The sequence below is a fragment of the Balaenoptera acutorostrata genome, chromosome 2 (assembly GCF_949987535.1).
Source record: "Balaenoptera acutorostrata chromosome 2, mBalAcu1.1, whole genome shotgun sequence".
Taxonomy (NCBI): domain Eukaryota; kingdom Metazoa; phylum Chordata; class Mammalia; order Artiodactyla; family Balaenopteridae; genus Balaenoptera; species Balaenoptera acutorostrata.
The window spans coordinates 53026957-53054722 of NC_080065.1; positions in this window are offsets into that span (position 1 = coordinate 53026957).

Consider the following 27766-nt stretch of genomic DNA (forward strand, 5'->3'; position numbering starts at 1 on the left):
CTTGTTAGTTATATGGGTTGCAGAGATCTGTGGTGTGGTTTGAGTGTGACTTGTGTTTTCACTCTTTTTGTTGGTGTCTTTCAATGATGGAAACTACAAATCTTGTTACCAAAAATACTTCCATACCCCAAGGTCATAATGATATTTTCTATCTTTGAAAATTTTTGAACATTCTGCATTTCACATTGAATTGATTTTAATTTACCTGGAAATGATTTATTTTGTATGTGTGTGGTGTGAGGTAGAGATATGATTTAATTTTTCTAGATATGTAATTAATACATATATATATTTTCTATATGTAATATATAACATAACACACATTAATCTATAATACTAATATATGAGGAATATAAGTATCTCAACATCAGTTATTCAGTAGTTCATTGTTTCTATATACCTGCTCTGCTGTAAAATGGACACAGGAGTAGTCCCTTCTTATTAATTAAAGGTTTTTCAAGATTGAATGTTTAAAGCTTTATTGATGAATAATTGAAAAATATAATTGTGTATATTTAAAATGTACAACCATGATGATTTGATATACATATACACTGTGGAATGATTACCAAGATCAAGGTAATTAACACATCCATCACCTCACAGAGTTAACTCTGTGTGATTTTGTGGTGAAAACGCTTAAGATCTACTCTCCGCAGTATACTGTCAAGTATACAATACCATATTATTAACTATAGTCACCATGCTGTATGTCAGATCCTCAGAATTTAGTCTTTTGAAAGTGAATTTTAAGGTTTTAAAAAATATTTCTAGAACTGCAAGGTAAAGCCACCCAAGGAAGGTGATTTCTTGGTGGTATGAGGGATATTTTTAAAGCAGTGATTCACTTTCCTAAGTGGTTATAGGACTATTCAGTTATAAGTGGAATTATCTAATATGTAGCCTTTTGTGTCTGGATTCTTTCGACTAGGATAACTATTTTTTGGTGCATACAAGTTGTAGCATGTATCAGTAGTTTGCTTCTTTTTTATTACTAATAGCAATTAATATTCCATTTTATGGATATGAAATGTTTTGTTTATTCATTCCCCATCAGATGGACATTTGGGTTGTTTCTATTTTTGGGGGCTATAAATAATGCTGCTATAAACACTTGCATTCATGTCTCTGAGTGAACATATGTTTTCATTTCTTGGGCTACCCATGAGTGAATTGCTGGCCCAAGTATATTTATATGTTTAACTTTTAAAGATGCTATTAAACTGTTTTCCAAAGTAGTCACACAATTTCCCATTCCCATCAACAATGTATGAGGGTTTCAGGTTCTCCACATACTCAGTCAGCACTTGGTATTTTTAGTCATTTGGATTATAGCCATTCTTGTGGATGTGTATAATGTTTTATGGTGGCTTTAAATAATACTTCCCTGATGACCGATGATGTAAAACATCTTTTCATGTGCTTCTTACTATTTGTATATCTTATTTGATGACATTTTTATTAAAATATTTGCCCATTTATTGTTATTCTTTTATTGAATTTTAAAGTGTTCTTTTTATATTCTAGATACAAATCCTTATCAGATATAAGGTTAACAAATATTTTCTCCTAATCTGTGCCTTGACTTCATTTTCTTAATGGTATATTTTGAAAAGCCAAAATTTTACTTAGTAAGTTTACTTAGTAAGTTTGTATGTTTGTGTTTTAAACCAGACAATACAAGTATTATACATATTGCTTATACAAAGTTATGTTTCTTAAAATAATTAAGAGAAAAATATATTCATACTGTTTTATATTTAACTAAACACCATTTTCAGTATTCTTTATTTTGTGCAATATATTCAAGTTAATGCTATTTCTTTCAGCCTGAAGGGACATCCTGTAGATTTTCGTATAAGTTAGGTAAACTAGCAGCAAATTCTTTCTGTTTTTAACCTGTGAATATATTCATTTTGCTTTCATTTTTGAAATGATAGTTTTCCTGAATATAGAGTTATTGGTTGACAGTTTTTTTTTTTTCTTTCAGCACTTTGAATATTTCTTCTACCGCCATCTGGTCTCCATTGTTTGCAAAGAGAAGTCAGCTGTTAACCACGTGGTTGTTTTCTGGTATGTGATGAGTCATTTTCATCTTGCTGCTTTCTTTCTTTGAATTTTATCAGTTTAATATGTTTTAGCTAGGTATGGATCTCTTTATATTTGTCCTTTTTAGAAGTCACTGAACTTTATGAATCTGTAGAAAACGTTTTTTTTTTTAAACAAATTAATGCTTTCAGCAAATATTTTTGTCCACTATTTCTTCAAATTTTTTTTGGCTCTTCTCTCTCTTTTTCTTTCTCCTTCTGGGATTTCCATTACATGTATGTTGGTATGCTTGATGTTATCCTATTAAGTTTTTGTTCATTCTTTTTAATCTTACTTTCTCTCTTTTTCTCAAACTATGTTATTTCCATTGATCTAACATCAAGTTCCTTGATTCTTTTGCCATCTTAAATCTGCTGTTGTGTCCATCTAGTAAAATTTTTATTTTAGTTATTGTGCTTCCTTATATATAAGATTCTTTAATTCTTTGAGTGTGTTTGTAATGACCATGTTGACATCTTTGTCTGCTAAGTCCAACATCACTGTTTATTCTTATGGACTGCTTTTTTTTTTTTTTCTTTGTATGTGGTCACAATGTCCTGATTCTCTGCATGATTCCTTTTTTGTTGTTGTTATTATTAAAAACTGGACATTGTAGCAACTCTGGATTTTAATTTTTTTCCTTATGGTTTTTGTTATTGTTTTTAATAATGTGTTTGGACTTAAATTGTGTCAATCTGTTTCCCATGTGGTGTATGGCTATTGATGTTTCTGCTTAGTTTGTGTTATTACTATTTTTTGCAGTGTTAAGTTTGCTGCTTTACTTTGACTTTTTAAAATAACAACTTAATTGGAATATAAGTCACATACCATACAACTCACCTATTTAAAGTGTACAAGTAAATAATTTTTAGTATAGTCACAGAGTTGTGCAACCATAACCACAATTAATTTTAGAACACTTCATCACCTCTAAAAGAAACTCTGTATATACGATCAGTCACTTCCCATTTTCTCTTAACCTTCCCTGCCCATAGTCCTAGGCAACCACTAATCTACTTTCTGTCTCTATAAATTTAGATATTCTAGAAAATTCAAATAAATGAAATTATATAATATATGGTTTTTTTGTGACTGGCTTCTTCCACTTAGAATAATGTTTTCAAGGTTCATGTATATTATAGCAAGTATTGGTAATTAGCTCCTTTTGATTGCCAGATAATATTCTGTTATAGATATACTACATTTTATTTAACTATCAGTGTCATCAGTGGACAGACATTTAGGTTGTTTCCCCTTTTTAGCTCTTACAGATAATGCTGCTATGAACATTTGTGTACAAGTTGTTGTGTATACTTATGTTTTTATTTCTCTTGGATATGTACCTAGGAGTGGAATTTCTGGGTTATATGATAACTATGTTTAATGTCTTGAGAAATTGCCAGACTGTTTTTCAAAGCAGTTACCCCACTTTATAATTATACTAGTAGTGTATGAAGATCCCAATTTCTCCACATTCTCACTAACACTTATTATTATCTGTCTCTTTTATTATAATAATGCTAGTGGATAGCTTGTGTTATTCTTATTTTTATAGCCTGACTTCCTAGGGGTCATGTCAGTGTTTACATAGCTTAATGATAAGTCAATGATTTGGGCACAGATTTTGCTCAGACACCTCAAATCTGGTAAGTCTTTTACCCTCTGGTGATGGGTCTGGTTGGATATGGGTTGGGGAGTTCATTTAGTGTTCAGCCACTTATCAAGTCTGTCTTGCTTTTTATTTTATGCTTGGCTCTTTTGGAGTTCCCCTGTGTATGCACATATTTTCACAGTGATCCAGGAATTCACAGAGAGCATGTCTAGTCCTCCTATAGCTCTCTCATTTCCAGGACCTTCCCACTAAATTTCTGGTGATCCATCATTCACCCCAACTAAAACCAATTACTCAGGCTACAGATCTGTAGATTTTCTGTTTCCTACCAAGTGTGATACTTTTAGTGTCAATGTTTTTTAGCAGGGCTTTTCATCACTGATCCCAAATCAGATCCTTTCTTTATGGCAGCAAACTGGCTGGTTTTCATGCTCAGCCCCACCCTGGTAAAACTTTCATTCTCACTTAGTGAGCTAGGGGATGGGGAGTGGGAGCAGTCCCAGCCATGGAGGCCTCAGATTGACACTGTTCTTACCCACATTTCTAGCAGTTTTTTATGAATAAACATTTCTTCATTTTTTGTTTGCTTTTAGTCAATTTCCAGAGTCCTGCTATAGCTGATTTAGACAAATTTGCCATGTTATACTTACTTCTTTGGGCGTGGAATTCACTGAACTCTATAACTCCTGTTTCTATAACTTTTTAAACGTTTGTTATACTGCTCCTTTCTACCTTATTAGGTAGCTCTCATTAATTATGAGACTTTATTTTTTCTAAGGTAAGTATTTACTGGGATGCATATTCGCCTCATGTTTTAATACATGACATTTATATTATCATTCAGTATAAACATATTCTAATATCCATTATGATTTTTTTTCTCATTTTCTCACTGCTTAGAAAGTATTCCTATGTTTTCTTTCTAACATCTCCTTGTTATTGATTTGTAACTTAATTCCATTGGTGAAGTACATAGTCAAATTTTGGAATGTTCCATATATACTTGAAAAATAAAGGTTTACTCTCCAAATGTAGTGTCTAATATTCTATATATATTCACCATCATCAAACTTGTCAATTATACTGTTTAAATCACCTGTATCCTTCCTGATTATATTTTTCTTGTTTGATAAAAAGGAGAGAAGCCTGTGAGAAATCCCCCACTGTGATTTCCCCTAGTATTTTTATCAGTTTTTGTTATTATCTACTCTAAGACCATGTTATTAGGTTTACATGAGTAAACTGAGCATTTTGTTATGTAGCAACCATCTTTAATTCTGGTTTTATATTTTGTCTTAAAGTCTGTTTTTTGTGTTATTAGTATAGCTACATCATTTTTTGGTTAATATTTGCCTGGTATATTGTTATGAGTTTTCTATTTGTCTGATTATTATGCTTTTTCTTCTTTACACATTCTTTTGGAATTTTTTTTCTCATTCTGTCTAATCTCTCTTTACTGTTTGAAATGTATGTAGTCCATGTGTATTCTTTTAGTAGTTATCCTAGCTATTTTAAATCACATATGTATCATAGTTAACTTAATCTGAAATTAATAAACATTGTTACTATCCTTCTGAATAATACCAGGACTTTAGGTCATTCTGATGCTCTTAACTTTAATGCTGTTACATGACCCACAGTCCCACACATCCCTTAAATCCAGTAAATCCAGGATTTAAATTCTGTGTTCTGCCTCATTCTAAAGAATTTTGAAGAGTAGGTTGGATTTGCAGTGTCCTCACTTCTTGTCAGCAGTTTCAACAATTGGAATAGGAATGGTGAAATTTAAAAGGGAATGAGGAGAAACCCATTCTGATCTCCCCACTGCTGATATTCAGCTACAAGGGGAAAAATATTACTCTGTTCAGTTCTGATGTGTTTATTAACTTGCCTTTCCCATTTGCTTACTCCCATTTCCCCCTATCTGTCTTTCTTTCCTCTCTCTGTGGAACAGACTTTTTAATGATACAGATTTATAGGGGTTCTTTAGTGGGCTGTCAAATATATTTGCTTTCTCAAGATCTGAAACGTTTCAAAGTACTTGCTACACAGCACAAATACTGCTTCTATCCTTATAAGGATGATGATAATAAAAATGACACTTTCAATCTTTGTTTTGCTTTTCCTCTGAAGTGTTTCACATGTTAATTATTTCAGGTTAGTTGAACTATCTAGGTCTCCTTAACAGAGTGACACATAAACGTGATGTTGAAATGCACACTGAAGGTAAACAAAGACTTGATTTCCAACTTATTGCTGTCCCCCTACACCCTCCACCACACCAGCATTTACTGATTACAGTTCTCATCTACATCTGAACATATCATGCCTTTCCGTCTCATGGGCACTCCCAGCTCTTGAATTCTCTCTCCAAATGCTTCCATAAAAATTACATTTTGAGGCATTCATGCTAAACATCAAAGTCCTTCACCCACTCCAGCTGCCACCAAAAAGCATTCACCAACAATGCTTTCACCAACAATGCTTTTAAATGCCAGTCAAGGCATGAAAGAACAATTTCCTGGGACTCATAATGATAAAAGTTAAAGCATCCTATTGATATTCATCAAGGATGTAACACGAGGTAGAGTTTTACATGCAAATGAGAAAGGTGCTTAGAAAAACAAACTGTGCTTTGGAGGCAGCTTTTGAAATTAAGGAAGTTGGAGGCAAAGAAAGTTTTTAGAAAATTACTTTAGAATTTGTGAATTTTTACCAATTCATAAAGAGATGAAAGCTGTGCACATCCTGTGATTAAATCAAGGCTCAAGGGCTCATAGTTTGAGCTGGTTTGGAAAGTATGATCTGAATTTAGAGATGTGATCACCATCACCTGTTTTCCCTCTTCTCTTCCTTCCTCCTTATGCTCTTTTAAACTCCCTTCATCACAATAACTGTTTGTGTTGATTGAATCTGGTTACTCAAAAAGGAGAGTGACATGTCTTGTGCATTCAAGACAAGATCCACATCTTTGTGGGCAAGGGTGTTGCTAGAAGGTTATATGTGACTTTAGAGGCCCTTGGCATCATCAGCAATGACAACAACACAACAACAACAACAACAAACATGCATATAGCACTTGCTCTGTGTGAGGCACAGTATTAAGTATTTTATATATATATTATTTTATCCTTAGCACAACTCTGTATTACTGATGGGGAAACCGAGTAACAGAGAGGTTATGTTACTTGCCTGTAGTTGTTGAGTAGCAGACTCAGGAAGTAAAGTGGATGATCTGACTCTCAGGGTTCAGGCTCTCACTCTCTATTTTACACTGCCTACAGATTTTTTTATTTTAAAGATTGATTGATTGATTGCTATGTTGGGTCTTCGTTTCTGTGCGAGGGCTTTCTCTAGTTGCGGCGAGCGGGGGCCACTCTTCATCGCGGTGCGCGGGCCTCTCACTATCGCGGCCTCTTGTTGCGGAGCACAGGCTCCAGTCGCGCAGGCTCAGCAGTTGTGGCTCACGGGCCTAGTTGCTCCGCGGCATGTGGGATCCTCCCAGACCAGGGCTCGAACCCGTGTCCCCTGCATTGATAGGCAACCACTGCGCCACCAGGGAAGCCCTACAGATTTTTTTTAAAAAGGTTTTTATGGAATGTCAACTGAAAAAAATGCCTAATGTGAGAGTGTGAGTTAAGTTGTATTGGGACAAAATGAAGACTATAGCCTGGGAGACAGCGTCTCTGATAGCTCTGAGGAACTGCTCCAAAGAGGTAGGGGGGAAGGTCAGTATGATATATGATTTCAGTGAGGGGGGGACGTGCAGTCAGGCACACATTTTGGCAGAGGCTTGCTGCTAGTCATGAGGAGCAGATGTTACCATTGATGATTTTGGTGCTTTTCTAGATATGAGGAGATATAAGAACTTGGGCTCATAAAATCTTCTCCTGAAAATATCTAACTATTTGAAGGCCTGTTCTGCCAGTTTTTCCCAGAACACAGATTGCCTTATTCCTGATCTCCACCCTGAACTCCTTTCAGGGTGTGTTGAAGGTCAGTGGCTGCAGTGACTAGTGACTTAATCCTTGTAGAGGCAGATGGCAAGTGCCAATTTTTAGATGGCAGGAAGGTGCCATAGTCTATCTGAGACTGAGAACTTGGCAGTGTCAGGAGGTCTGCCACCCCAAATTAGGGTGTCATTGCTTCATCCCACACTGCTACAAGTTCCCCTCGCCCACACTCATCTTCTCAGTCTCTGAATTCTAGAAGTACTTTCTGCATTCCTTAAATATTGGTGGAATAGAATCTATTTGAATAATCTGTTTTTTGTTTAACTGTATTTTGGACCTGCTTTATCTTCCTACTTAGAGTATAACATTTGGAGGCCAGAGTCTATGTCTTATATTTTTATATTGTCACCAATCTCTAGCGCAGTCCTTTTGCCTAGGAACTATTTATGTGCTGTATTGGTAGATAAATGAGAGTAGTAATTAAAGAACTAAGATGGAAAGATTGTCTGAATACCTAGAAGAGAAGAATTCAACCTAAAAAGGGGGTGGGGATGGGAAAAGAAAAACAATGCAAAGAAAACAAAGAAAGAAGCTACCAAGTTCCAAGCAGGAGTATTTCAGACTAGGGAAATGGTAGGATGAATTAACCTGACAGTCAGAATTCTTTCTAACGGAAGGAGAGACAAAGCTGAACTTGGGTTTTCTCTGTGATTATATTTCCTCTTGTGTATATATTGTGCCCACATATCTCCTCATCCCCACAATAAAGTCATTTTTTTCTGTATTCAGAAAGACCAGCCTGAACAGTATATTGCTGTCATAGAGGGTCACCATGAAGATGAAGAGAAGGATCTATAAGAAGATGGCTACATTCTAAGGTCGAAGTTACAAGGAAAATCCAAAGCTCTTAGAAATAGCAGCCAAATTAGGCAATTTGCTAAGCTTGTATGTTTTGTTCCAAGAAAATTCCTCCACAGAACCTGAAATCATCTGACAGGGGGGTATCCTGGCAACATTAGCAGACAGCAAAACTCATTACCTTATATTGATACTTTTATCATTGTATCAGATTAAAGTGGAAGCTTGTTTTAATAAGAAAGATGAAAAATTTGAAAACGTCTGAAAGTTCCAAGTCAAGTTTGGAGGAATGATGAAAACTTGGTCAAACATAGAGTTATGAGATTTTGCAGAGACTATGTAAGATTTTAATTTGATGTACATTTCTGTGCTATTAATTTTAATAGTACACTTTAAATAAATTTAATTGAATGAAACATCTGTTTTTTTAGTTTTAGTCTAATATTCTTCCATAAGTTACATTTATAGGCAGTATTAAGGAGTTTGCTTTTTCTCTAATAATATTGTGTTTCTCTCTCCGGACTTCCCATTCAATTTTGCTATTTTTCTCTCTATTTCTGAAGTAAGCCATTTTAAGCACGACTCCTTTCTTCTGGGAGACTGTTGTTCCAAGATAACCACAATTAATTCACTAATTTCCTTCATAGTCTAATTAGCAATGGTTATCAGATTAATCTGAAATTACCTGGAAAGAGTTCATAGAATAGTTTTAACAAACATGAACTTTCAGCAAAGTAAAATTTTCCTTTGAATATTTTAAACTCACTTATCATATGAAGATTCTAATTGCAGCTCTTAACGTTGCTGCTTATAATGGCAAAAATCTAACTCAAAGTTTTTCTTCTTTATGAAACACTTCATGAAAATGTTTCTTTGAAACCAGTTCACTAAAGCCGTAACCAGTGAACTTGTGTGTTCTGGCCTGTTTGGCAGAACTATCTCAATGCACATGTAGACGCTGAGGCTGTCCTTGCTTCACGGGCTTTAAGGTCATTTACATCATTCCCCTTCCTCTGCTTTCATACACGCTGCACAATATTCTGATTATGTTTGGCTTCCCAAATAGATTTTCAAAGAGAATGTACTCATTGATGAGTGACCCTGGATATTGAGTCCACTTTTTCTGGTTGGCATTTTGGTGAATGCAACAGTCTTTTCTGAGTTTGGTTAACATAAGAGAATGGTGTTAGTCCCTTAGAAAATGATGAACTCTGGGTACACTGACAAAATAATTTTAGACTGGTCCTGAGGAGTGGGGTTCCAAGCAGTGTTTTCCAGAACTTGAGGTGCAGCAAAATGGTGGTAGAAGCTTGTTTAAAAATTCAGACTTAGGGCTCATCTTTGTGACCTCTATTCACGAAATCTCGGATGAAGCGCAGAAATAAGCGACCCGGCGTGGAATCTGAGGAGCTGAATAAAATGGTGGCCTGAGCAGAGACTCTTAAGCAAGTAACGTTGAAGTCAACATGGAGAAGAAATGAGACAAAGCAGGGAATGAGACAACACTTAAGGGCCTATTGAAACAGTTCAGCCGTGTGGACGAAAGGCTCTTGGTGCTCCAGCCAGGCATCAGGGCCGTGCCTCTGAGGTGGGAGAGCCAACTTCAGAACACTGGTCCACAAGAGACCTCCCAGCTCCACGTAATACCAAACGGCAAAAATCTCCCAGAGATCTCCATCTCAACATCAAGACCCAGCTTCACTCAACGACCAGCAAGCTACAGTGCTGGACATCCTATGCCAAACAACTAGCTAGACAGGAACACAACCCCATCCATTGGCAGAGAGGCTGCCTAAAATCATAATAAGGCCACAGACACCACAAAATACACCACCAGACGTGGACGTGCCCACCAGAAAGACAAGATCTAGCCTCATCCACCAGAACTCAGGCACTAGTTCCCTCCACCAGGAAGCCTACACAACCCACTGAACCAACCTTAGCCGCTGGGGACAGATACCAAAAACAACGGGAACTACGAACCTGCAGCCTGTGAAAAGGAGACCCCAAACACAGTAAGATAAGCAAAATGAGACGACAGAAAAACACACAGCAGATGAAGGAGCAGGCTCAAAACACACTGGACTTAACAAATGAAGAGGAAATAGGTAGTCTACCTGAAAAAGAATTCAGAATAATGATAGTAAGGATGATCCAAAATCTTGGAAATAGAATAGACAAAATGCAAGAAACATTTAACAAGGATGTAGAAGAACTAAAGAGGAACCAAGCAATGATGAAAAACACAATAAATGAAATTAAAAATACTCTAGATGGGATCAATAGTAGAATAACTGAGGCAGAAGAAAGGATAAGTGACCTGGAAGATAAAATGGTGGAAATAACTACTACAGAGCAGGATAAAGAAAAAAGAATGAAAAGAACTGAGGACAGTCTCAGGGACCTCTGGGACAACATTAAACGTGCCAACATTCGAATTATAGGGGTACCAGAAGAAGAAGAGAAAAAGAAAGGGACTGAGAAAATTTTTGAAGAGATTATAGTTGAAAACTTCCCTAATATGGGAAAGGAAATAGTTAATCAAGTCCTGGAAGCACAGAGAGTCCCATACAGGATAAACCCAAGGAGGAACACGCCAAGACACATATTAATCAAACTGTCAAAAATTAAATATAAGGAAAACATATTAAAGGCAGCAAGGGAAAAAAAACAAATAACACACAAGGGAATCCCCATAAGGTTAACATCTGATCTCTCAGCAGAAACTCTGCAAGCCAGAAGGGAGTGGCAGGATATACTTAAAGTCATGAAGGAGAAAAACCTACAACCAAGATTACTCTACCCAGCAAGGATCTCATTCAGATTCGATGGAGAAATTAAAACCTTTACAGACAAGCAAAAGCTGAGAGAGTTCAGCACCACCAAACCAGCTTTACAACAAATGCTAAAGGAAATTCTCTAGGCAAGAAACACAAGAGAAGGAAAACACCTACAATAACAAACCCAATACATTTAAGAAAATGGGAATAGGAACATACATATCGATAATTACCTTGAATGTAAATGGATTAAATGCTCCCACCAAAAGACACAGGCTGGCTGAATGGATACAAAAACAAGACCCATACATATGCTGTCTACAAGAGACCCACTTCAGACCTAGGGACACATACAGACTGAAAGTGAGGGGATGGAAAAAGATATTCCATGCAAATGGAAATCAAAAGAAAGCTGGAGTAGCAATTCTCATATCAGACAAAATAGACTTTAAAATAAAGACTATTACAAGAGACAAAGAAGGACACTATATAATGATCAAGGGATCGATCCAAGAGGAAGGTATAACAATTGTAAATATTTATGCACCCAACATAGGAGCACCTCAATACATAAGGCAAATACTAACAGCCATGAAAGGGGAAATTGACAGCAACACAATCATAGTAGGGGACTTTAACACCCCACTTTCACCAATGGACAGATCATCCAAAATGAAAATAAATAAGGAAACACAAGCTTTAAATGATACATTAAACAATATGGACTTAATTGATATTTATAGGACATTCCACCCAAAAACAACAGAATACACATTTTTCTCAAGTGCTCATGGAACATTCTCCAGGATAGATCATATCTTGGGTCACAAATCAAGCCTTGGTAAATTTAAGAAAATTGAAATCGTATCAAGTATCTTTTCCGACCACAACGCTATGAGACTAGATATCAATTACAGGAAAAGATCTGTAAAAAATACAAACACATGGAGGCTACACAATACATTACTTAATAACGAAGTGATTACTGAAGAAATCAAAGGGGAAATCAAAAAATACCTAGAAACAAATGACAATGGAGACACGACGACCCAAAACCTATGGGACACAGCAAAAGCAGTGCTAAGAGGGAAGTTTATAGCAATACAAGCCTACCTCAAGAAACAGGAAACATCTCGAATAAACAACCTAACCTTGCACCTAAAGCAATGAGAGAAAGAAGAACAAAAAAACCCCAAAGCCAGCAGAAGGAAAGAAATTATAAAGATCAGGTCAGAAATAAATGAAAAAGAAATGAAGGAAACAATAGCAAAAATCAATGAAACTAAAAGCTGGTTCTTTGAGAAGATAAACAAAATTGATAAACCATTAGCCAGACTCATCAAGAGAAAAAGGGAGAAGACTCAGATCAATAGAATTAGAAATGAAAAAGGAGAAGTAACCACTGACACTGCAGAAATACAAAAGATCATGAGAGATTACTACAAGCAACTCTATGCCAATAAAATGGACAACCTGGAAGAAATGGACAGATTCTTAGAAATGCATAAACTGCCGAGACTGAACCAGGAAGAAATAGAAAATATGAACAGACCAATCACAAGCACTGAAATTGAAACTGTGATTAAAAACCTTCCAACAAACAAAAGCCCAGGACCAGATGGCTTCACAGGCGAATTCTATCAAACATTTAGAGAAGAGCTAACACCTATCCTTCTCAAACTCTTCCAAAATATTGCAGAGGGAGGAACACTCCCCAACTCATTCTACGAGGCCACCATCACCCTGATACCAAAACCAGACAAAGATGTCACAAAGAAAGAAAACTACAGGCCAATATCACTGATGAACATAGATGCAAAAATCCTCAACAAAATACTAGCAAACAGAATCCAACAGCACATTAAAAGGATCATACACCATGCAAGTGGGGTTTATCCCAGGAATGCAAGGATTCTTCAACATACGCAAATCAATCAATGTGATACACCATATTAACAAATTGAAGGAGAAAAACCATATGATCATCTCAATAGATGCAGAGAAAGCTTTTGACAAAATTCAACACCCATTTATGATAAAAGCCCTGCAGAAAGTAGGCATAGAGGGAACTTTCCTCAACATAATAAAGGCCATATATGACAAACCCACAGCCAACATTGTCCTCAATGGTGAAAAACTGAAAGCATTTCCACTAAGATCAGGAACAAGACAAGGTTGCCCACTCTCACCACTATTATTCAACATAGTTCTGGAAGTCCTAGCCACAGCAATCAGAGAAGACAAAGAAATAAAAGGAATCCAAATCGGAAAAGAAGAAGTAAAGCTGTCACTATTTGCAGATGACATGATACTATACATAGAGAATCCTAAAGATGCTACCAGAAAACTCCTAGAGCTAATCAATGAATTTGGTAAAGTAGCAGGATACAAAATTAATGCACAGAAATCTCTTGCATTTCTATACACTAATGACGAAAAATCTGAAAGTGAAATTAAGAAAACACTCCCATTTACCATTGCAACAAAAAGAATAAAATATCTAGGAATAAACCTACCTAAGGAGACAAAAGACCTGTATGCAGAAAATTATAAGACACTGATGAAAGAAATTAAAGATGATACAAATAGATGGAGAGATATACCATGTTCCTGGATTGGAAGAATCAACATTGTGAAAATGTCTCTACTACCCAAAGCAATCTACAGATTCAATGCAATCCCTATCAAACTACCACTGGCATTTTTCACAGAACTAGAACAAAAAATTTCACAATTTGTATGGAAACACAAAAGACCCCGAATAGCCAAAGCAATCTTGAGAACGAAAAATGGAGCTGGGGGAATCAGGCTCCCTGACTTCAGACTATATTACAAAGCTTCAGTAATCAAGACAGTTTGGTACTGGCACAAAAACAGAAATATAGATCAATGGAACAGGATAGAAAGCCCAGAGATAAACCCACACACATATGGTCAACTTATCTTTGATAAAGGAGGCAAGCATATACAGTGGAGAAAAGACAGCCTCTTCAATAAGTGGTGCTGGGAAAATTGGACAGGAACATGTAAAAGTATGAAATTAGAACACTCCCTGACACCATGCACAAAAATAAACTCAAAATGGATTAAAGACCTAAGTGTAAGGGCAGACACTATCAAACTCTTAGAGGAAAACATAGGCAGAACACTCTATGACATACATCACAGCAAGATTCTTTCTGACCCAGCTCCCAGAGAAATGGAAATAAGAACACAAATAAACAAATGGGACCTAATGAAACTGAAAAGCTTTTGCACAGCAAAGGAAACCATAAACAAGACCAAAAGACAACCCTCAGAATGGGAGAAAATATTTGCAAATGAAGCAACTGACAAAGGATTAATCTCCAAGATTTACAAGCAGCTCATGCAGCTCAATAACAAAAAAACAAACAACCCAATCCAAAAATGGGCAGAAGATCTAAATAGACATTTCTCCAAAGAAGATATACAGATGGCCTACAGACACATGAAAGAATGCTCAACATCATTAATCATTAGAGAAATGCAAATCAAAACTACAATGAGATATCATCTCACACCGGTCAGAATGGCCATCATCAAAAAATCTAGAAACAATAAATGCTGGAGAGGGTGTGGAGGAAAGGGAACACTCTTGCACTGTTGGTGGGAATGTAAATTGATACAGCCACTATGGAGAACAGTATGGAGGTTCCTTAAAAAACTACAAATAGAACTACCATACGACCCAGCAATCCCACTACTGGGCATATACCCTGAGAAAACCATAGGTCAAAAAGAGTCATGTACCAAAATGTTCATTGCAGCTCTATTTACAATAGCCAGGACATGGAAGCAACCTAAATGTCCATCGACAGATGAATGGATAAAGAAGATGTGGCACATATATACAATGGAATATTACTCAGCCATAAAAAGAAATGAAATGGAGGTATTTGTAATGAGGTGGATGGAGTTAGAGTCTGTCATACAGAGTGAAGTAAGTCAGAAAGAGAAAAACAAATACAGTATGCTAACACATATATATGGAATCTAAGGGGAAAAAAAAAAAAAAAAGGCCATGAAGAACCTAGTGGCAAGACGGGAATAAAGACACAGACCTACTAGAGAATGGACTTGAGGATATGGGGAGGGGGTGGGGTGAGATGTGACAGGGTAAGAGAGTGTCATGGACATATATACACTACCAAATGTAAAATAGATAGCTAGTGGGAAGCAGCCGCATAGCACAGGGAGATCAGCTCGGTGCTTTGTGACCACCTAGAGGGGTGGGATGGGGAGGGTGGGAGGGAGGGAGATGCAAGAGGGAAGAGAAATGGGAACATATTGTATATGTATAACAGATTCACTTTGTTATAAAGCAGATGCTAACACACTATTGTAAGGCAATTATACTTCAATAAAGATGTTTGAAAAAAAAATAATAATAATAATTTTAGACTATAAAAACTGGGCTTCACCAAGGAAATGCCACTCTGCTGAGGTCTCCCTAAGGGACCAGCTCATTACACCAGGTAGCATCTTGCCCTCAGGCTGTGTTAAAGCTCTGTGGGTGTGGTTTGCTGCCATGTGTTGAAAGATTGGCTTCCTCGCACAACTGGGGTGTCTTACTTGACTCTCTCTCTTCCCGGTCAGCCAGATCGTGGAGGAGGGAGGGTCTTCTTATTTGGCTACTTCCTTCCCGGGAAATGCAGAGCAGAAGATGGTCTTGGTCCAGCTTCATGGAATAATTCCACCATCCTATACAGCTTTCCCTTTTGCCTTTTTCCAATCTTATTTTTCAGAGATGAGCTGCATACTGTCTACATGTTAACCCTGCAATGCTGCATATATTACCTTAATAGTTTATGTAATATCACAAAAGAGAGACATGAATTACCTGTGGTAATTTGTTAGGTACAGAATGACATATATAAAGTTTCTACTTAAGGAAATACTGATCACTCATTAGTCATTTACCATGCCTAGATATGGATCCTTTATTTGTGAGGTCTCATGAATGTATTCCCTCCCTTCTGTTTCTAATGATACCTCATAGTTCAGGTCCTCACTGGCTTTTGGACTATTGACTGTTGCAATAGTCATCATATTATTTTTTAAATTCCTTTTGTGCTACAGGGGTATTGTCATATGAGCTTTGGCCTGGGAACCAGGAGATACAGGCCATGAATAAATGTGCTTATGAATGTCAGCCACCTACTCGGACCTCAGTTTTTTTTTTAACATAAAAGAATGGGGATAGACTACAGTGTTTTCAGAAGCCCTTGCTGCACCAAAAGGGAATTGCTCTGTCAATACTCTAGCCCTCACCTTTGCCCTACAGTCTCCAGTGGCTCTTAATTCTTTATAGAAGGAACTTCAGGATCTTAGGCCTTTATATTCTGGGCACACCTAATTTAAAATATGTTTCCCCTATTTGATCTCATTTTACTGATGGTTTTGCACACACGGTTTGCACTGATGGCTTCTTCCTCTGCTCCTCCCACCTCTTGCCTCCTCTGTGCTTAACTGAGTCCTACTCTTCCTTCAACATCTGAATCAGGCTCTGCAGCTATAACACGGTCTCTAAGCATCTTCCAGCACCCACAGTGATGTGCCTTCCTTGAGTTCCCATTTGGCCTATATGTGTGTTCCTGAAAAATAATGCACTAAAAGTACCAGAACTCATGGGGAAAATTGGTTGGGAGCAGATGATTCAAAACCTATGCAACTTGTGACCAAAGCACTGATGAAAACAAGAATAATCCTTTTTGATACATTTTAGGATAGTTTCAAAAGACTTTAAAATTCCTAAGAAATGAAAAATACTACAGTGCATTTAGGACTTTAATTTAAAAAAGGCACTTTGATGATGGGAGGGAAGATAGAATGCAAGATCAAGGCTGCTGAGTTAGGGAGATGAGCAAAATGTACGAAGATCTGGGAGGACCTGCAATAACTCTTCCAAGACAGAGTACACGACTGAACTGAGCCAGGAGGAAGGACATGGGCCATGTGTACGGTGGCTTGCTGTACTCGGCTGTGCTAGTGTTGCGTGAGTTCAGCTGCTGATACTGGCTGGCACAAACTGGTAATGTGAGAAAACAATCAGATATAAACCAGTGTAACCTCTGTGTTATCCTGATATCTCTCCTTCCTTTACTCATCCCTTATAAGCCAGTTGGCATTATGATAACAGATATTGTAGCAAGAAAAATTATTCTTTTTCTTGGTTTTAGGTATTTTATGTGTCACCAGCAGATAATTTATTTTAATAATGATGAACCAGGGCTCAGGCACAGGAATTCAGGATTTCACTGGGTGCTCAGCTTGCTAATTTGTCTTCTTTACAAACCATTTCTGAAAACAATTACTTTTAGGGTGGAAATCTCCTTTACTCTCTTGCAAGTTCCTTGAAGAGTACTGTGACTGAGAACTGTTTGGATTCCCTGACTCACTGTGTTTTGACCTAGAAGGTGCTCAACATGTTCTTGATTATTAACCAACACACACACGTGCACGTGCACACACGTATGATTAGAAATAAATATTTAAGCCTCACTTCTCTAACACAGTTGTCTTTAAACCTTCATTATAAATATTTCTCTTATCAGTCATGAATAAAATTATGGAAGTAAATAAACAAGGTTTGCACTCAGTAAATGTGGAAGGAAAAACTATACAATTATCCGTATATTGAATTTGTTATTGTTCTGGTTAGAAATTAAATGTGCTCCTGAAGGAAACTGTCCATGGTATACCAGCACCTCTTCTGCCATTGTGGATCTGTAAGAAAAAAAAATTCTAAGCACTTGCACAATTCTGTCCTAGGAAAATTAGAAGTGTCGATCGCAAAGGAATGAAGCAGCAGCTATTTAGAACAGAGTGTCTCTCCTCCACATGTGTGTGCAGGATCCGGCATGCTTCCTGTGCTTAATAGGCGTATGGCCTTTGTGTGGGTAACTCTTCAGTGAACGTGTGATGGTGCCATCATGTACTTCGCACATGGGGTCAAATCCTTTGCTGGCAGATTTTGTGCGTTGCTAATGAGCGTGTTGCTAAAACTGTACTATGCCGAAAATAATCAGAATAAGAAAATATGTTTCCTCTGTCCATTTTCCAACTGAATGCTGAAAAAGTGGTCCCTCAGGGTCTCTCACACCCTGTGTATAATGCAACATCTTCTAAATTGAGAGAAAGGAGAAAACAGAACACATTCTCTTAGAATCTGGGCATTTTGTTGGTGTTCCTCAGGAGCTACTTTGGTGAAAGAGAATTTGATGCCAGGGAGGGTGAAATTATTAGCTTGTCCCTCAGGGAAAGGGATACTGCTGTAGGAAACAGATGAAAGTTACTGTATGAGGCACAGGCTGCCGAGGAGGCACCTCTGATGAGCCGGGGTACTAATAAAAATTGACACCTTCTTCTAAAATGGGACTCATGGTAAAGGGGAACAACTGATGAGAGGTATATTTCCAGGAATACTTTGGGTTATGGAGCATGGAACCTCAGGGTTCCAAATAGTCACTTGGTTTCACTGTGGCAATTAGCTACCAGCAGCCAGCATCTTTTTTCTGCTAGATGTGACTAAAAATTTGACACTAATTATAATGAATGACAAATATGCTGAGAGTTGGAGTCCAAGGCTGAGCGCTTGAGGACCTGGTAGTTATTAATGTTATTAGCTATTCTCAGAAGAATTAATTTCAAACCTATTAATTCTGCGGTCATTTCTCCTCTTTTAAAAATACTAGGAGAGTGATTTCTTTTATTGGGCTCTTTTTCTCTTGTGCTTTCTAAATCTTAAGAAGTATTATCTCTTTAGATTGAAAAGCAACGACATGAGTCAGTGTAGCTTCTGTTCCAAGTACCTGTTGGTGTTTGGGGGCAGCACAGAAAAACAGTGACTCTCAGCATTCACTGTGCATCAGAATCACTTGGAAAGACTTAAAAAATACAGATATTCAGGGCTTACCCTCAAAGATTCTGAAACAACTGGTCTGTAATGGGCCTGGGCAGCTGTATTGTTAAAAGCTCTTGACATTCTAAGATGCAGCTAGCACTGAGGACAAATTGATTTAAATGACACATGTGAAGGTCATTTGTTAAAAGGACAGTGCCTGCTACAAGTAGTTGTTCAATTAGTGATGCTGGAGGAAGCGGAGGAAGATGATGAGAAAGAAGTACCGGTCTGCCTGACGATGCCGTGAGGCACAACATCCTCTTAGGCAAGGATGACATTACCCCTGTTTTCTGTCAGCTTATTCTTCTTAAAAATTGACTTCCCTTGTCCACCCTGTTGCAGATAGGTTCATCTATGTTTCTTGGGTTTTAAGTCCCTATTCATTCTAAGGTGCATCATCAAGTTGGTAGTAGCTCTTTTTGAGGGAGAAGGGAGATCATGAGTGAAAGGTCCAATTAAATTTGCCTCTCACTACAAATCACATTCTGATTTCAGAAAGAGTAACGTGGGAAAAGAGTCTTGTAAAAATGAGAAAGTAGCCGTTTGACTTTCCTTTCCTATTCAAGTCTGAAGGATCATCACCTAGCAAAATTAGTCTAATTAATGTTGGGAGTCTCCAGGAAAGTATTTCTGTTTACAAGCAGCTTAATTAAATCACCTTGTTCAGGGGAAAAAATTGATTTCCTCTCTCTGCATTTCAGTAAAGTCCACATCAGTCATCTCTAAGAAGTACCTTTTTCCAACTTCAAATATAGTGTATTAAGTTATCAAAATGTTTTTGTCAGTAACCTTCAACCACCCTTAATGTGGAAAGTAATGTGGAAAGCTAGTACATATGTGAGCACAAGCTACTAAAGACACATAAAAATAAAACAAGCAGACTAAACTGTTGAATTAGTTAGAAGTGTTCTTAAAGTACAACTAATCTACTGAGAAAAAGATGTTACATATCACGTACAGATTTAATTATATACTAGCTCACCAGATTAACAAAGTTCATTTATCTGATATGAAAACATAAGTTACATTTCAAATCTTGAAAGGTCTCATAATTTAGTGGTACTTTTTGATATAAAATTTCTCTTTCTCTCTCTTTCCCTCTCCTTCTCCCTCTCCCTCTCCTGTGGTGGAAATAATTGTGACCTCCATAGGATGTAAAATAACTCAGAAGCTAATACTGTATCTGTGAAAGGTATCATCTTATAAAATGAATTTTCATTAACCATTTGATCTTTTTCCTTCCCTGGAATAACCCCCTTTTACAGTTGTTCTTGTGTTTCACATATTATAATATTAGAAAAGTGACAGCTACTGGGCTATCTTTTTTTGAACTGTGTAGACAGACAAAAAAAAGCCACCTGTCTCTTCAGCACCAGATAACTAGGTAAGGTATTTATCTATCTCTGATAGTACAAAGAAGGCAGAGAGAATTTTAATACTTTTTTTTGGAAACACTAATTTTCTAGACACGCTCTTGTGTATTTGCTGTTAAGCAATTTCACCCCTACTGTAAATATAAAATCAGAGTATCTAATAAACAACATCAAGTTACATACTTATTAAGCTTATGCTGTACCCTATCATCTCCATGTTATTATTCTTGAAGGGCACTGAAATTTAAGAGACTTGAACATTTGATGTAAGCTTTTATCATGAGTACTACAATTGAGGAAAGCAAAAAGAAAAGATGGTATCTATAAATTTTCTGCAAGCTACCTATTCTGAGAGCATCGTCTCCGCTCTAGTTTTATTGACATATAATTGAGGTATAATATTGTATAAGTTTAAGATGTACATGTTGATTTCATACATTTGTATATTGCAAAATGACTGCTACCATAATGTTAGCTAACACCTCTAACACATCACATAATTACCATTTCTTTTGTGTGGTAAGAACATTTAAGATCTACTCTCTTAGCAACTTTCAAGTATATAACACAGTATTATTAACTATAATCACCATGCTCTACATTAGGTCTCCACAGCTTATTTGTTTTATAACTGGAAGTTTGTATCCTTTGACCAACATCTCCCCATTTCTCCTACCCCCCACCCCAGCCCCTGGTAACCATTTTTGTACTCTGTTTTTGTGAATTCAGCTTTTTTAGATTCTACATGTAAATGATAGCATACAGTGTTGTTTTTGTCTGACTTATTTCACTTAGCATAGTGCCCTCAGGTCCATCCATGTTGTTGCAAATGGCAGAATTTCCTTCTTTCTCATGGCTGAATAGTATTCCATTGTACATATATACCACATCCTCTTTATCCATTCATTCACTGACAGATGCTTAGGTTGTTTCCATGTTTTGGCTATTGTGAATAACGCTGCAGTGAACATTGGAGTACAGATATCTTTTCAAGATCCTGTTTTCACTTCCTTTGGATGTGTACTCAGAAGTGGAATTGCTGGATCATATGATAGCTCTATTTTTTACTTTTTGAGGAACCTGCATACTGTTTTCCATAGTGGCTGTACCAATTTATATTCCCAAAAAGAATGGACAGGGATTCTTTTTCTCCACATCCTCACCAACACTTGTTATCTCCTGTCTTTTTGTTAATAGCCATTCTAATAGGTGTGAGGTGATGTCACACTGTGGTTTTAATTTGCATTTTTCTTATGATTAATGACGTTGAACAACTTTTCATATGCCTGTTGGCCTCTGTATGTCTTCTTTGAAAAATGTCTATTCAGACACTCTGCCCATTTATTAATTAGATTGATTGTTTGTTTTTGCTATTGAGTTGTATGAGTTTTTTATCCAGGCATATCTTGGAGATATTGTGAGTTTGGTTCCAGACCACCACGATAAATCAAATATCACAATAAAGTGAGTCACATGAATTTTTTTGTTTCTCAGTGCATATGAAAGTTATGTTTACACTATACTATAGTCTATTAAGTGTGCAGTAGCATTATATCTGAAAAAGTATATTTTAATTAAAAATACTTTCTTGCTGAAAATGCGAACCATTATCTGAGCCTTTAGTGAGTCATAATCTATTTTGCAATATAACACCAAACATCACTAATCACAGATCACCATAACAAATATAATAATAATGAAAAAGTTTGAAATGTTGCAAGAATTACTGAAATGTGACATAGAGACATGAAGTGAGCAAATACTGTTGGAAAAATGGCAATGATAATCTTGCTCAGTGCAGTGTTGTCAGAAACCTTTAATTTGTAAAAAAAAAAAAAAAAAAAAAAAAAAGCAATACCTGCAAAGCACAATAAAGAGAAGCACTATAAACAAGGTATGCTTGAATATGTAGGGTATTAGATCCTGCATGCCGCAACTAAGACCTGAGGCAGCCAAAATAAATACTAAATAAATAAATAAGTAAATAAATATTTTAAAAATTGCAAATACTATAGGCAACCTCCCATTCAGTAGGTTCCCTTTTCATTTTGTTGATGGTTTCCTTTGCTGTGCAGAGACATTTTAGTTTTATGTAGTCCTACTTGTTTACTTTTGCTTTTTTGCCTTTGCTTTTGGTGTCAGATCCCCAAAAAATCGTCAAGACTGATGTCAAGGAGTTTACCGCCTATGTTTTCTTTTAGGAGTTTTATGGTTTCAGGTCTTATGTTCAAGTCTTTAGTTCACTTTGAGTTGATTTTTGTGTGTAGTGTAAGATAGTGTTTGAGATGCATTCATTTGCATGTGGCTGTTCAGTTTTCCCAACACCATTTGTTGAAGAGGCTGTCTTTTCCCCACTGTATATTCTTGGATCCTTTAACATAAATTAATTGATCATATATGCACGGGTTTATTTCTCGGCTTTCTGTTCCATTGATCTGTGTGTCTGTTTTTATGCCAATTCCATACTGTTTTGATTGCTATAGCTTTGTAATATAGTTTGAAATCAGGAAACATGATGCCTTCAGCACTGTTATACTTTCTCAAGATTCCTTTAGCTATTCTGGGTCTTTTGTGATTCCATTCAAATTTTAGGATTGTTCGATTTCTGTTGAAAATTCTATTGGAATTTTGATAGGGTTTGCATTGAATCAATAGATGACTTTAGGTAGTATGGATATTTTAACAATATTAATTCTTCCACTTCATGAGCATGGAATATATTTTCATTTATCAGTGTCTTCTTCAATTTTGTTTATCATTTTCCTAGAGTTTTAAGTGTACAAGTCTTTCACCTCCTTGGTTAAATTTATTCATAGGTATTTTATCCTTCTTGATGCAATTGTCAATAGGATTGCTTTCTTAATTTCTCTTCCTGATAGTTTATTTTTAGTGTATAGAAACGCAAGTGATTTTTGTATATTGATTTTGTATCCTGAAATTTTATTGAATTCATTGATTAGTTCTAAGAGTTTTTTGGTGGAATCCTCAGTTTTCTCTATACAGTAGCAAGTCATGTGCAAATAGTGAAGTTTTACCTTTTCTTTTCTGATTTGAATGTCCTTTTTTTCCCTTTGCCTAATTGCTCTGGCTAGGACTTCTAATACTATGGTGAATAAAAATACTGTGGTGAATAAAAGTGTCAAGAGTGGACATCCTTGTCTTATTCCTGATCTTAGAGAAAAAACTTTTGGCTTTTCACCATTGAGTAGATGTTAGCTGTGCATTTGTCACATATGGGCTTTATTATGTTGAAGGTTGACCTACTCCTTTTTTTATTATTTTTGTATACCACTCTTTTTCTACATTTTGTGGTTTGAAATGAGCTTTTTATATAATTTTATTTTTCTCCTTTCTTAGCATACTTCTTTTGATGGTATTTCCTCCCATTAAGTAGGTTGTCTTTTAGTTTTGCCAATGGTTTCCTTTGCTGTGCAAAAACTTTTAAGTTTAGTTAAACCCCATTTATTTATTTTTGCTTTTGTTTCCTTTTCTTGAGGAGACAGATTCAAAAAATATTTCCACAACTTATGTCAGAGTGTTCTACCTATGTTTTCTCCTAGGAGTTTTATGGTTTCCACTCTTATCTCTAGGTCTTTAATCATTTCAATTTTATTTCTGTATATGGTGTGAGGAAATGTTCTAATCTTATCCTTTTACATGTATTTGTCCAGTGTTTCCAGCACCATTTATTAAAGAGACTGTCTTTTTTCCATTGTATATGCTTGCCTCATTTGTCATAATTTAATTGACCATAAGTGTGTGGGTTTTTTCCTGGGCTCCCTATTCTGTTCCATTGACCTATGTGTCTGGTTTTGTGCCAGTGCCATGCTATTCTGATTACTGTAGCTTTGTAGTATAGTCTAAAGCCAGGGAGTGTGATATCTCCAGCTTTGTTCTTTTTTCTCAAGATTGCCTTGACAACTTGGGGTCTTTTGTGGTTTGATGTGAATTTTAGGATTATTTGTTCTAGTTCTGTGAAAAGTGTCATAGGTATTTTGATAGAGATTGCATTAAATCTGTAGATTACTTTGGATAGTATGGACATCCTAACAATTTTCTCCCAGTCCATGAGCACAGAATATCTTTCCATTTATCTCTATCATCTTCATTTTCCTTCATCAGTGTTTTATAGTTTTCAGAGTATAGTTCTTTCACCTCCTTGGTTAGGTTTATTCTAGGTATTTTATTCTTTTTGATGCAGTTTTAAACAGGATCATTTTCTTGCTTTCTCTTTCTGATAGTTTATTAGTGCATAGAAAACAACAGATTTCTGTTTCTTAATCTTGTATCCTGCTACTGTATTGAATTACTTTATTGGTTCTAATAGGTGGGTTTTTTTTTCTTTTTTTTTTTTTTGTGGAGTCCTTAGGGTTTTCTATATATAGTGTCATGTCATCAGCAAATAGTGACAGTTTTACTTCTTTCCTTCCAATTTGGATGTCTTTTATTTCTTGTCTGATTGCTGTAGCTAGGACTTCCAATACTATGTTAAATAGAAATTATGAGAGTCGGCATCCTTGTCTTGTTCCTGATTTTAGAGGGAAAACTTACAGCTTTTCACCGTTGTGTATGATGTTTGCTGTGGGTTTGTAATAAATGACTTTTATTATATTGAGATATCTTCCCTCTATACCAACTTTCTTGAGAGGTTTTTATCATAAATAGATGTTGAATTTTGTCAAGTGATTTTTCTGCATCTATTGAGATGATCATGTGATTTTTATTCTCCATTTTGTTAATGTGGTGTATCACTTGATTGATTTGCAGATACTGAACCATCCTTGGGTCCCTGGAATAAATTCCACTTGATCATGGTGCATAATCCATTTTATATATTGTTGAATTTGGTTCGCTGATATTTTGTTGAGGATTTTTGCATCCTATCTGTCTTCCTTCTCTATCTGGTATTCCCATTACATCTATATTATATTTCTTGTAGTTGTCACACAGTTCTTGAATATTCTCTGCTGTTTTTTCCATCTTTTTCCTCTTTGCTTTTCAGTGTTGCAACTTTCTATTGACATATTCTCAATGTCAGAGATATTTTTCCTCTGCCATGTCTCATCTGCTAATATGCCCCTCAGAAGTATACCTCATTTCTATTACAGTTTTTTTTAATCTCTAGCATTTCTATTTGATTCTTTCTTAGAATTTCCATCTCTCTTGCTACATTACCCATCTGTTCTTCTATATTGTCTATGCTTTTCATTAGGTCCCTTAGCATATTAATCATAGTTGTTTTGAATTCTGAATCTGATAATTACAACATTCATGCCATACCTTAGTCTATGCTTTCTCTGTATTTTCAAACTGTGTTTTTTATCCTTTAGTTTGCCTTGTAATTTTTTGTTGAAAGTCAGAAATAATTTACTGGGTAAAAGGAATTGCTTTAAATATGCCCTCAGTGGTGTGGTGGTAAGGTGTGGGGGGTGGGGAAGCATTATATAGTCTTATGATTAGGTCTCAGTCTTTTAGTGAACTTGTGTCCCTGGACTGTGAACTTTACTGGTGCTTCTCAGATTGATTCCTCTCCCCTCCTTCCCCTCCACCTTAGGTGAACAGGATGGCTAGAATAGGCTAGAGCTGGGTATTTCTATTCTCCCAGATCAGTTAGGCTTTCATAAAACTAGTAAAAAAGTTTCTCTTGAAGCCAGATTTTTCTATGAAGAACAGAATGCTTTGGTATATTTCAAAATGATTACTTTCCCCCTCCCCTGGCTGGAAGTTCTGAGGGCATATTTTCTCTGATTTTGACTGTGAGAACCTGTTAAGGTTTTTGGAGGTAAAACCCACAACAGTATGAGGTCTCCCAAATGACTGGGTCCCCTCAAGTTTTTAACTCTCAGACTTCTTCCACACTGAGCCTCCAGCAATTTTGCAGTTATAGTTTAGGTTTTCCTATGCTGGTGCTGTTTCCTAGGGAGGTTTCTGCTCTGGTAAGTTGTGATTCTCTGTAAGCTCCTGTTTGTCTCTCCAATCTTTGGAAGAATGGTTTGCTCTGTGATGTCACTTCTATGACAGATCTTAGAAGAGTTGTTAATTTTTTAGTTTGTTCACTTTTTATTTGTTACGGTGGAGTGACAACTTCCAAGCTCCTTACATGCTGGAATGGAAACCAGAAGTCTCATATTGCCCTTTTAATACTGGGTTTATTCTTAGGTATTTAATATTTTTAAATTGCTATTGTAAATTGGGTCTTTCCTAGTATTACATGTCCTAACTAATATTGTTTTATACATGAAAGCTTTTGCTTTCTATATGTTATTTTTTCCCAATCACCTTAGTAAACTCTCTTATTGTTTATAATAATTTTTCAGTAAAATCTATTGGTTTTACAGGTGTACAATCATGCCAGTTCACCACCCAGCACAACTAGAATACAATGGGAAGGGTGGTCCCTGGGGTTGTGAAACATGGTGACCCTGCTAATTCATGTCACCTGAAGGAGAGATAATTTTACCTCCTCCTTTACGATTTTTATACTTGTCATTTCTTCATCTTGCCTAATTGTATTGGCTAGGTCCTCCAGAACAATGTAAACATAACTGTAGAATTATTTACTGTCTTTACCTTATTTTTGACTTTAATGGGGAAACACCACTGTTGTTTCCTATTAAGTGTGATGCTAGTATCATGTTAAAGATATCTTGAGTAATTTCTATTTATTTAAAGTTTTTAAAAAATCAGATGTAGGAGAGAATTTTGAGTACAATTGATATTTGAGGCAATGGATGTCATCATGGTTACAAGAAAAGCATTTGTGTACATACAAAAAGGAAGGGATCATGGATTAAACCTGAGGAAACGTCTGTATTTAGAAGGTGGAAGGAGAAAGAAAATATAGAAACAGTCCGAGGAGAGTCCAGGTCAACATAAAACTGGCTGATAGTGTTTTGAAAACTTCCCAGTATTGTTTATAGAAACGTAAGCTATTTATGCTTGGACAGAAGTCCCAGCAACCAGTAGAATAACAAAATTAGGATATTGCTTATTTGGTTTGGAAGAATAATGTATATTAGTTTTGTAGAATTTCTGTAGAAGTTATAAATGATGTATGAAATAAAAAAGTATCTCTATGTGCTGCAACATTGCATTCAGAGGCAATCAGACAGGTCTATTGAGCTCAAAGCCCAAGATGAAGTACAATGAACCCCTTTGCTTCATATTCTGAAACATAG